Source organism: Canis lupus, chromosome 1 (genome assembly GCF_048164855.1).
Source record: "Canis lupus baileyi chromosome 1, mCanLup2.hap1, whole genome shotgun sequence".
NCBI classification, from domain to species: Eukaryota; Metazoa; Chordata; class Mammalia; order Carnivora; family Canidae; genus Canis; species Canis lupus.
In genome coordinates this window covers 85,498,460-85,510,553 of record NC_132838.1, presented here as the reverse complement: position 1 = coordinate 85,510,553, position 12,094 = coordinate 85,498,460, and the positions used below count along the sequence as shown (strand labels likewise).

The following is a 12,094-nucleotide window of genomic DNA, read 5'->3' as shown; positions in this document are numbered from 1 at the left end:
TACCACACTCAATGGAAAAAATAATCCATGAGGACAAAACTAAAGCTGATCAAGAGTTTGGAATCAAGACAGATTTTAAAGCAACGACTATAATTATCTCCATGGATATGGAGATACATTGATGATGAATATAAGAAATCTCAGCAACGGAATAGAAGCTATTGGAGAATAAAAAAGAAAAAAGTGAAAAATGCAATCCAAAATAAAAAGTGTATCTAATGGGATTAACAGCATATTGAAGATAAAGTGAATGAAATCTAAGACAGATCAATATAAATTAGCTACACTGGATAACAGAGACAATAAAATGCAAAATATGAACAGACTCAGAGAAACTACAACTGAAGATGGTCTAACATATATGCAATTACAGTTCCAGGAGAGAAAAAGATAAAGGGACAAAATAAATATATGAAGAAATGTAGCGTAAAATTTCTCTAATTTGGTGAGAAACAAATTTCAGATTCAACTTATTGGAACACAAGGATGGTACATGCAAAGTAAATAGCACCTAGGGACATACAGTCAAATATATGATTAATTTGAAAGTTTTGAAAGCAGCCAGAATAAAACAACATATTACATGCAGAAGAACAAAATTTACTTGAGTTCAGTCAAGGTAACTCTTACATCTCTACTAAGTAACACAGAGATATTAGGAATATTAGAAATTTAGTAGATATTTACTAAACAAATAAGAGATTTATTGAGATGTCCAAATGAAGCTATAATTATTTGAGCGAGCGAGTGGAAAAATACTATACTTGGGGTAGAAAAGCGCATTTAAAGTTCACATCGACCATCAATTTGCTGAGATTCTGAACAAGTTCCTTAGTCTCTATAAATCTAATCTTTACAAAGTAATTGTGAAGATGACATAAGACAATCCATGTGAAAAATGTCTGTTTCTTAACATACAGAAAATGTAATACTTAGTTGAATCTAAATGATGTTTCATGTTTTAATGTTTCTTACAAAGATACTGTTGATTTTCTGCAAGGAAAGGCCATATTTGTTGTGCTTTCTTCTGTACAAATGGTTTATGGACTAAAAATAATTGCCCATCATAAAGGCAAATTACTTGTTGACATCTGCAAAACTACTTCAATCTTTTAAAATCTTGTCCATATATCCTCTTGAGCCCTAGTATGATGATAGAAATTTTAACTTAACGCTTCTAGTTATTGATTTTCTACAACTGGCCATCCTCCAGAATTGCCTTAAGTGAGTTTTTAAAAATATTTGTTATATTAAGATTTCTAATAAATAAACTGAAATTAAAGAATTTTCCTTAAAATTATTTATTAGAATTTTATTTTGTACTTGCCAATGAATCTCATTAAATACTACTATCTAATATCTATCTCCAAATAGCTACTAATATTTTTAACATTTGCACCACAATAAAGTTTGATGGTTTAACAGCTGTAAAAGTATACTGCACTGTTTAGCTGCACTCTCATTGCATATACAATCAGGACTTATTTAAAGCATATCAAATATACATAAATGTAAATTTTTTATCTAGTAAAATTGAACTTGCCCAAGGTTGGCTGATATGTATACCTCAAACGTATAGGAATCTGCTTTCCTTTTTTATGGACTAATGTTTACCAAAGAAATTTCTTTGACAAGGTTTCTGAAACAAACTATGACCTCCTACAAAACTGAAGTGGTCAAAATGAGAAAATACTACTAAATCATGGACAATACTATGTTTTTACTTCCCTGGAATCTGGAGATTAAGAAAAAAATACGTTCTACTCCAAACCATGTCAGGTTGGGATTATTATCCTAATACTATGAAGACAATTTTTCATTAAGTCACAGATTTTTATGTGTGAAGTACAAGCAGAGAATTATCTTTATGAAATGGGAGAAAATTGCAACTACTTTTCAAATGTAACCTTGACATTTTGAAAAGTGCAGTAATGGATCTGTCCCCATGGAGACAAATATTTTACTCTTCATTTCTGCGCCAAAATTCAGCACATTATACCCAGATCTGATCTAGTCTCTATGGTCCGTCTTGGGGGGTTATATAGTTATGAAGACATATCTGAATTAAAGCAAAGTTTCACTGAATATTTCTGTTCTTCAGAAATTGATATTGACAGTTGTCTTTTTTTTAAACTTCTAAGTTTTTCAAGATAAAATCTGTTTTTATGCAGTAAAATAGATGATGCAATCAAAAGAAGAAGTTTGTGAGAACTTAAAAGCAGCTATAAGCCCTGGGACTGAGAACTGGATCCTACGGCCCCATTGTCCCAGTAGGACACATTTATAGAAATAAATGTCACTTAAAAACATCCAGATTTTGCCTTCATTTTACCCCTTATTAATACTAAGTGGAAGAAATGCTTAGATTTACAAAAATTCACTGATATGTGTGCTATTATTTTATTTTTTATCCTCTTTGCATTGAGATAATATGCAAAAGTGCTTTACCTGGTACCTAAAAAAATTAGTTGTCCAATAATGTGTTCATTTTGGTCTTTTAGTTGTTTTGTTTCATTCATTTTCCCCTTCATACTTGAAAACATACTAATTAAAACATTCTAATCAATACAAACAGCAGACCTCATGTTTATTATTTGCAGAACTTTCTAAATCTTTAGAACAAAAACAAAACTTTTTAATGAATCTCATAATTAGCCTATTTTTATTAGTAATTTCATACATGTGGCTCATCAAAATGTTGACTCTCTGTGTGTGTGTGTGTGTGTGTGTGTTGAGAAATAGGAGAACTTAGATTTTTGTCACCACACCAATGTGCTTGACTTGGTATTATCTCTTCTTATATTTCAATGTTGTTGTCTATCTCGGTGTCTAAGGACCTAGCCTTTGAAAACTCTATAGAACTTGCTAAGATTTCAGTGCAAACACAGTAATTTCACTTGAACACCCTATCACAAGATATCTAAACAGCAAAATCACATAGTTAATCCAATTTACTTCAATGGCTTACTTATTTCAAGGCTTTGTTTTTTCTTAGTCACTTTATGTTTTTACTCTCCAAATGGAATTTTGCCTTTGTGCACCTTCATTTCCATAGGCATATCAAACTTAACATAGTTCATTTGCAAAGGCAAAACTTCATAATTCATTTCATGCATTATTGTTTTTAACTTAATTGATTTTTCCTCATGGAAAACTTTAACACGTAAAATTACATAATGCATTTGTTTGTTTACCTATTTGCTGTCTCTCTTCTACACTAGAATATCAAGTCTATGAGGACAAGAACTGTATTTCTTTGCTGCTATATCTTCACTCAATGTAGTACCTATGATACATCAGATATACAATAAATATTTGTTGAATGGATGAGCAAATAAAAGTATGGTAAATATCCACCTGTACTTGTTCAATCCTATGGAGGGTCAGATATTTATAATTTTAGGTGGGACAGGATGGCTCGAATGGAATGGGATTGAGTATTTTGTTTCCCTGATGTCATTTAGGCTCTGTTAAAAGCCCAGAAGATTAGGCTGCGGTTAAATCCTCCTGAGGGCTGATATTAAAAACAATGCACTGAGGTATATCAAAATAGTTTCTGTGAGAACCTGGTAAAACTTCGAGATAAAACACGTAAAATGTATGTGGCTGGTGGCGGTGGGGGGTTGCCGTGACTGGTCCCTATGGAGTTTTTGTCTCTTAGACTTGTCCACATTGAGCTTCCAGAACGTTGTCAAAGTTCACTTTTCCCTCCCCCAGTACTGCTCCTGCAGAGTGTTCTGCTAGTGGATTTCCATCACTCAAATTCATCTGTCTTTCCAATTCTAGGGATAGTAGTTTTCATGTAACCTCACTTCTCTTAGAGATCTGAGAAGAGCTGTTGACTTTTTAGTTTGTTCACTTTTTACTTGTTAGAATACAGTGGTGACTTCCAAACTTTTTTATATGGTGGACTGGAAATTGGAAGTTCAATTCTGTGTGTTCTTTGTCCTCTTTAAGAAATCTTTGCCAAACTGAAAATCAATTTCTCCTAATTTTTTTTCTAAAAGTTTTATAAGTGGGGGTTTACATTTAGGTCTATGACTCATTTTGAGTTAGTTTTTATGATCATCCTTAAAAATACTTTAAGTGGGGGATCCCTGGGTGGTGCAGCAGTTTGGCGCCTGCCTTTGGCCCAGCGTGCCATTCTGGAGACCCGGGATCGAGTCCCACATCAGGCTCCTGGTGCATGGAGCCTGCTTGTATCTCTGCCTCTCTCTCTCTCTCTCTCTCTCTCTGTGACTATCATAAATAAATAAATTAAAAAAAATACTTTAAGTGATTTTTTTGTGTTAAAAATTTTTAAAAATCATTTTTGTGCAAAAAGTATGTATGTCCCACCCTCAGAGATAATGCACTTTTAAGTGAGGAAAATGATACTGCTAGCAGTTTATTGTAAAAATTAAAGTTCATTTCATTATTTGTATTTGGCTATGCCAAATACACAATTTGTTGTGTAAAAATGCACAATTTGTTGAAAAGAGTATCTCTACCCCCATTGAATTGCCTTGGTAACTATGTCAAATGGCAATTGGCTTTATGTATATGGTTCTATTTCTGGTCTCTCTAGTCTGGTCCATTAATATATATAAAGATCTAATTTTTAAATAATCACCACACCCACCACAGGGCTTGAACTCAGAACTCTGAGGTCAAGAGTCACATGATCCACAGACCAAGCCAGCCTTGGACCCCTCATTCACTTCTCTTTTATCTTTACGCTAATGCTACATTGTTATGACTTTTGACCTTTATCATGAATCTTGAATTTAAGTGGTGCAAATCTCCAAAGTTGCCCTTATTTTTCAAAATTATTTTGGTTATTCAAAGTTCTTTGCATTTCCACACGTATTTAGAAATGTACTTTTCAGTTTCTATAAGGTGTCTGATGGGAATTTGATTGAGATTGATTTAATCTATAGGTAAATTTGGAGATAATGTACATTTTAGTTTTGATTATGTTGGTCCATTTGTCACTTGTTTTTAGGCTTTGTTAGGGAAAGTCTAAAATAGCCTTTACTCTATGGTAGTTCATCTCTGCTATGAAGCATTTTATGAGTCTGCTCTGAATACTCCAGTTATCCAAATGACTTCTAGACCTGTGTGATCTCTGAATTATCCAGCATAGAGCTTCCTAGAATTTTCACCTGCTTAGCTTGATGGAGGTTACTCCTTTGTGTGCAGTTTAACATGCAGCCAATATTCAAAAGGATCCCTCTGCCATTCTTTACAGTATGCTGCCTTGCATGACCAGCTGGCATAGGCTTCCCCAACAGTAATTTCTGTTTTCTCAATCCAACAAGACAACCCTGCTCCCCTTGGGTTTCTCCTTCCAGCGCCATGGCCCAGGAAGTGCTTTTAGACAGGAAATGAGGTAACCTTGGCTTCCATCTCCATTTTCTTGCCTTAAGTGTCATATTCCAGTGCTGTATGTTCCAATATCTGAAAAACAACTCTTATTTCTGCTATCTAGTTTTTAATAGCAAAAAGAGATATTTGGTTCCAGTTACTCCAACGTGGATACTTTGAACTTGTGAACCTTTTAAATAGAATTCTCTTTTCTGCTTCTTGCTTATACAATAAGACATATGAACATTGGTTTGTATGGTGGCTTTGTAAAATATTCATACATGGGACCTTTTTCTCTTTTGTTTTTCTTTTTCTTTCTTTTGTATTTCTCCCACAGAAACAGAAATTTTTTTTTAAGTCATATTCTTCATACCACCCCATCATCCTCCTGTTGAGAGTGATTATTGCTAGGTACTCTCACGACGTAACATCTCAAGCTTAACAGCTTAAATGATTATTTCTCACCTAGTCAACAGCCCAGTGTGATGAGCCAGGCAGATTCTATGTGGTAACTCAGGTATCCAAGATCTTTTCATCTGTGATGCTGCTGAATTCAGAAGAGCAAGAAAAGAGAACAGGGGGTGATTATGTACAAGGTATAATGATCAGGCCTAAAAGTGCTATTTTTCATTTCTACTACATTTCATCATCCAGAACTCACTCTCATGGTTGCAAACTACTCATATGGAGTCTAAAAGATACAGTATTTCATTGCGTTCAGTAGAAGGCAATGGTGTGGGTAAATGACCCAGTCTTTACCACAAATGCTAACTCATACACAATTTCTTTATTATTTTATTTTATGTCATTTCTTCCTCTGTATCTCTGATTCCAAGGCCCATTATCAATCCTTCATCATAGGCAATTACTTTGTTAGTTTTTTTTGATATGATTTTTATTCAAAGCTTTGAGTTGTTTAGACATACATATAGTTTAGATATAATTTATTTAATTTATATTGTGCCTAAGAATTGTTTTGAAATAACATGTTTTAAAACATATTTCTGTCGTCATATGTATCTCCATAGAATACTGGAGATTTAAAATTTTTAATCACTTAGTATCATAATTTGAGATTCTGATTTAGTATTTATAAGGTAAGGTCTGAACACTCAAAATAGGAAAGAAATCAAAACACTAAAACAAGCAAAGATAAAATAAAATAAAACAAAACAAAATAAAAAAATGCAAAAAAAAAAGCTGTCAATAGAACTGAGATTCATAGCCATGATAGAGACATAATGACCTAGTTTTCACAACTTATTAGAAACTATATTAAGAACTGTCATTGTTTTTTATTTTTTTTTTTTTTATTTTTTTTTTTTTTTTTTTTTTTTTTTATTTATTCATGATAGGCACACAGTGAGAGAGAGAGAGGCAGAGACACAGGCAGAGGGAGAAGCAGGCTCCATGCACCGGGAGCCCGACGTGGGATCCGATCCCGGGTCTCCAGGATCACGCCCTGGGCCAAAGGCAGGCGCCAAACCGCTGCGCCACCCAGGGATCCCAAGAACTGTCATTGTTATTTGTAATCTCAAGGACCCCAAATTATGCTAGTTTCTTCCATTTGTATCTTTCTTCCCCCAAATTACTTTATAGGGATCTATCTGATCTATTGATCAGAGATGAATACTCTATGTCAGAAATATCCTACTAGACTCTATATTCTTAATACTTCTAATAATGCTCTGATAATAAAATAAAAAAGTACTCATAAACAACATTTGAGAATTTTATTTTTTTTAAAGATTTTACTTATTCATGAGAGACACACAGAGAGAGAGGCAGAGACATAGGCAGACGGACAAGCAGGATCCCTGCAGGGAGCCCAATGTGGGACTTGATTGACTTGATCCTGTGACTCTGGGATCACGCCCTGAGCCAAAGGCAGATGCTCAACTGCTGAGCCCCCCAGGCGTCCCAGGAGGTGGTGTCCTCAATCTTAATCTTCTCAGGTCAGTTGTCTCTCTTCTATGATTAATCTCCCCCCACCCCATCTTTCCATTTCTAAGTTATGCCAAATAATAATTGTAGCATCAGAGAATTAAGTTATGGCATGCACAGCTTGTACTGAATTACTTATTTTGCAGATTTTTTGTATATTTTTTATTGGAGTTCAACATATAGTATAACACCAAGTGCTCATCCCATCAAGTGCCCTGCTCAGTGCCCGTCACCCCATCCCCCTGCCCACCCCACCTTCCACTACCCCTTGTTCATTTCCCAGAGTTAGGAGTCTCGCATTTTTTGTCACCCTCTCTGATGAGAATCATATAATTTTAATGCTGAGAAATGTCTTCCTAGACATTTCCCTATGCACATGATACTTGCACATACACATACAGCACATATTCATATTCTTGTAAAAAGAATATAAAATGCATACACAAATTGAGAAACAAACCATGAAGATAGTTTACAAATAAGGAATTGTTCAAATCAATTTAAAATGTTCAGTTTTTCATAAATTTTCTGTAGGCCCATTAGCAAATTGGAGATTATTTTGAATGACTATCTTCTTGGAAAGTATATAACTCTTCTAGCCTCAAAAAGTAACAGACATGACCAAAAGAGGGAATATTATTGATTGAATAGTATCAATGAGTTCTGAGTTCCAAGGTTGGAAAGTAAACTAGAGAGTTCCAAATGTGGAATTCCTGACAAGTCAGAGAAGCAAGTTAAATAAAAAAGCAACTAGCAAGGGGTGAAATATCCTAAAATTTGTTCATTACATATATGATGTCTTTAAATACACAGGTTTTGTTGTGCTAGAAAAGCACTTCTATGCCTAGTGTTTTAAAAGTTTGTAATCACAAAAAATGTTGAACTTTATAAGTGTTGTTATAGGGCTCTTGGGTGACTCATTAAGTTAAGCATCTGCATTTGACTCAGGTCATGATCTCAGGGTCCTGAGATCGAGCTCTGTGGTGGGTTCCCCACTCAGTGGGGAATAGCTTCTCCATCTACCTCTGCCCCTATTCAGACTTGTGCTCTCTTTCTCACCCTTTCAAAAAAAAAAAAAAATAAAAATAAATAAATAAATAAATAAATAAATAAATAAATAAATAAAATCTTTTAAAAAATGTTGTTATGACATCTATCAAGATATGTATTTTTTTCTTAAGTACAGTGACACATTGCCTGACATTCTAATGATAAATCATCCTTGAATGTTTGGATTAAATCTTTCTTTAATAGAATGTCATTGTCACGTATTTTGCATAGTAATGTAATGCTAGTTGCTATATTATTTTACTTATCTTACTTTTCCTTTATTCCAATTTTTTTGGTTACCTTTTTATTGTTGGACTAATTTCATTGTATAGGCTACCTCAAATCATTTTTCTGATCAGGTGGGATATAAATAATCACACATTTACAACACTGAAATGTAAACAAAAGAGCAACTTCAGTTCTCATGTTTCCTTCATTGAAATAATAGTTATATTTGTATATATACATAAATATGCAATTATATATATATTTGTACCCATATGAGATGTTACTATCAGTATATTGAGCAGCAATTCTCAATCACTCCTTAGGGCATGCCTCCCTGTTCTATTGATGTGACACAATTATGTACTAAGAACACTGAAGGTAAGAAAACACAAAATTGAGAACTACTGGCTTAAAGGTAATTGATCTTCAAGGTTAATGTGAATAGCAAGATGATTTAGTATGAAGGAGGTAGAAGTTGAATGGCTAAGCTCCTCAATTCTCTTTCATGCTGTATGCAATGGAGTTTAGTATAATTTCTATTTCAAATTTAATTTCTAAACGCTATCTTTATTAAAATATCAAATAATCAGGGTCACACAAAAAGTAAAAATAGTACAGATACTTAGCTATGTTTTAACTTCTCTATACATATATATTTCTGTTACTAAAGGCTCTAGACTATTGCTTCAGTATAGAGAGACCTAGCCCTAGAAACAGGAGTTGTAACACCAGAATCATACAGTAGCAATGCTATTAAGTAAAAGTGTGGGAAATAATTCTAATTGAGAATATCTTCTACCTTTCTATCAGCTGAAAACCTCAACTGTTAGCCTAGCATCTTACGCACTAAAAACACCAGGTACACAAGATCAAATAGTATTACTGCTTGTATAATTTTTCTTATGGCTGCCAATTAGGAAAATACTTCTCAGCCTATCTGTACATTTTAACACAGATTTAATTCCTAATCTGGGGATAAGATAAATGATTGACCCATCTGACTCAACAGTAGTATCAATTTGTCTCTTAGTAACCATGGACTATATGAGTATATGGGGGGGTGCCCACTTAAATTATTTTATATTCTTTGTTATGGACTGAACTTTGTTCCCTACACCCTACAAAAAAAAAACAAAAAACAAAAAACAAAAAAAAAAGTATGTTGTAGTCATAATTCTCAGCATCTCAGAATGTGATTCTATTTTAGAAATAGGATCTTTACAGAATTAATCAAGTTAAAATGAGACCATTAGGGTGGGCCCTAATCCAACGGAATTGTTATTCATACAAAAAGGGGAAATTTAAATAGAGAAACGGACACACGTAGAGGAAAGACAATATTAAGAGACATAAGGAGAAGACAGCAATTGACAAGCCAAGGAGAGAGGCCTACAACAGATTCTTACCTCATAACCCTTGAAAGGAACCAGTCCTGCCAACACCTTGATTTTAGACTACCAGTTTTAACTCTGAAACAGTATATTTCTTTTGTCTAAGCCATGCAATTTGTGGCACTTTGTTCTGGCATCCCTAGCAAGTAATACACCCTTGTATCGATGCCAAGTGGGGTTATTAGTCAGCACGGGAAGTCCAAAGTGAATTCATCCAGTCTTTCCTATTGCCTTTCCATACCAGGAAAACTTATACTCATGACCTTTGATATGGTAATGTGATGGCTTTGGGTGTGGTGGTAGGATCTATGAAATTTTGTCATGTGTATGCTCCTTGTCATTGATGTCACTTGCCTATATAATTCTTAATTACCTAAATACTTCTCAAAGTAGTCTGTGCCAGGGTGTAAGTTCTAATATGAGCTACTTGAGGCAGTTAGGAGTCGTAAAGACAGAAGTCTCAGTATTTTTTTTTTTTATTATTTATGATAGTCACAGAGAGAGAGAGAGAGAGGCAGAGACACAGGCAGAGGGAGAAGCAGGCTCCATGCACCGGGAGCCCGATGTGGGATTCGATCCCGGGTCTCCAGGATCATGCCCTGGGCCAAAGGCAGGCGCTAAACTGCTGCGCCACCCAGGGATCCCAGTCTCAGTATTTCAATCTGAGAACTTAACCAATAGAAAGACCAAGTCTGAATAGTAAACCCAGGAAGCAAGTCACTGAGAATAGGCAGCCCTCAAAGTTATGCAGATCTCTATGATGGGGGGTGGGAGTTGGATGACTATAGGAAGTGGTTCCAGAGAACAGGGACTAACCCATTTTGTCTCCATAGGTGAAGTTTGATTATGAAACACATCTTTTGTGTCAACATTTGAAAAGCATATGAAAGGTTAAATATCCTCCCCTCAATAAAACACTGGAGAAACACAAAGATAATATTGAATCTGTTGCAAAAAACATCAAAATGGGAAATGAGAAGCTTGAGATTATAGCTTATGTGACTTGGGACTGCCAATGTAAGAATCATCCAGACCCAGGCCTACAGGTGAAGGAAAAACTCTCCAACTGTATTCCATCATCAAGAAGAGTAGTACTCGTACCCCTGAAACTAATAATACACTAAATGTTTACCTACCTGAATTTAAATAAAATAAAAAGACTTCCATTCATGAAAGAAGATGTTAGTTGAAAGATGCTTTCAAAAAAAGGAAGGAAAAAAATAAAGAAAGAAAGAAAGAAAGAAAGAAAGAAAGAAAAGAAAGAAAGAGAAAAAGAAAAGAGAAAGAAAGAAAGAAGGGTAGCACTGAGAGACTCTATTAAATAATATTCAGGCTTAGGGCACTGAGTGTATCTTTTTTGTAGGTAATGCCAGCCAGAAGACCTGGTATGTAAAAGTCTCGGGAAAAGTATCTATGACTCTTGATCCTATTAACTCATAATGTTCTTTAAATGTTATGACCTTTCAATTCTGAAGATTCCATAAATGCCTGAGACTGCACCAACCATTCTAGAGTGATCACCAGAACCCTACGAAGAAGACCCGGAGAACCTGCAGTCTTGAGGCTGATAAAGAACTCTCTAAGACCCTCTGAAAGGTTTTTTTTTTTTTTTTTTTTCTGACACAGAACACTTGATACCCAGAAAAAAATCTCATGACTCATATTATTGTTAAGTTTTTATCCAATACTTCAAGTTATTTGTAAACTAGTTTGAAATGTCAGAATATAAACATGCAGAAGACAGTGTAATGGAGGTCAGTGGTCTAAATTTTCTTCCATTTCTACAGTTTCCTGCCTAATATCAGAAGCCATTATGATCTGTAAAAGGACTGTAGCAATAATAAATATATAGAACCAGAAGTTTACTTGAGGTTGAGTAGCAGACACAAGATTTGAAACAAGGTCAAGATTGTTTGGGAGTGAGAACAAACAGCAGGTACAGAGAAATTGAGGCAAGTCCAGGGAATTGCTGTAATCAACCAGGAAAACCTACCCTTTATTTTTCTAATTCACTGTTAAGATATTTGGGGTTCATTTAAACAAATTAGAGTAAGGACAGACATTTAGATAGGATAAGATTCCATTTTATGTAGCTTCTCTTACATTCCCAGTTACTGTGTTTGTATGAGAAGATC

The 12,094-nt window shown here is 34.6% G+C and overlaps 1 long non-coding RNA gene across 4 annotated transcripts in view; it reads left to right on the top strand.

The window, feature by feature from the left end:
* LOC140639687 (uncharacterized) overlaps positions 1-11,587 on the top strand; it is a 28,131-nt gene extending 16,544 nt beyond the window's left edge. For all 4 annotated transcript variants that reach the window (XR_012036316.1, XR_012036322.1, XR_012036317.1 and 1 more), the window contains 2 exons: positions 8,892-8,946; positions 10,793-11,587. This is a non-coding gene — a long non-coding RNA (uncharacterized lncRNA). The remainder of the gene's footprint in view (positions 1-8,891; positions 8,947-10,792) is intronic.
* Positions 11,588-12,094: the final 507 nt, after the last annotated feature.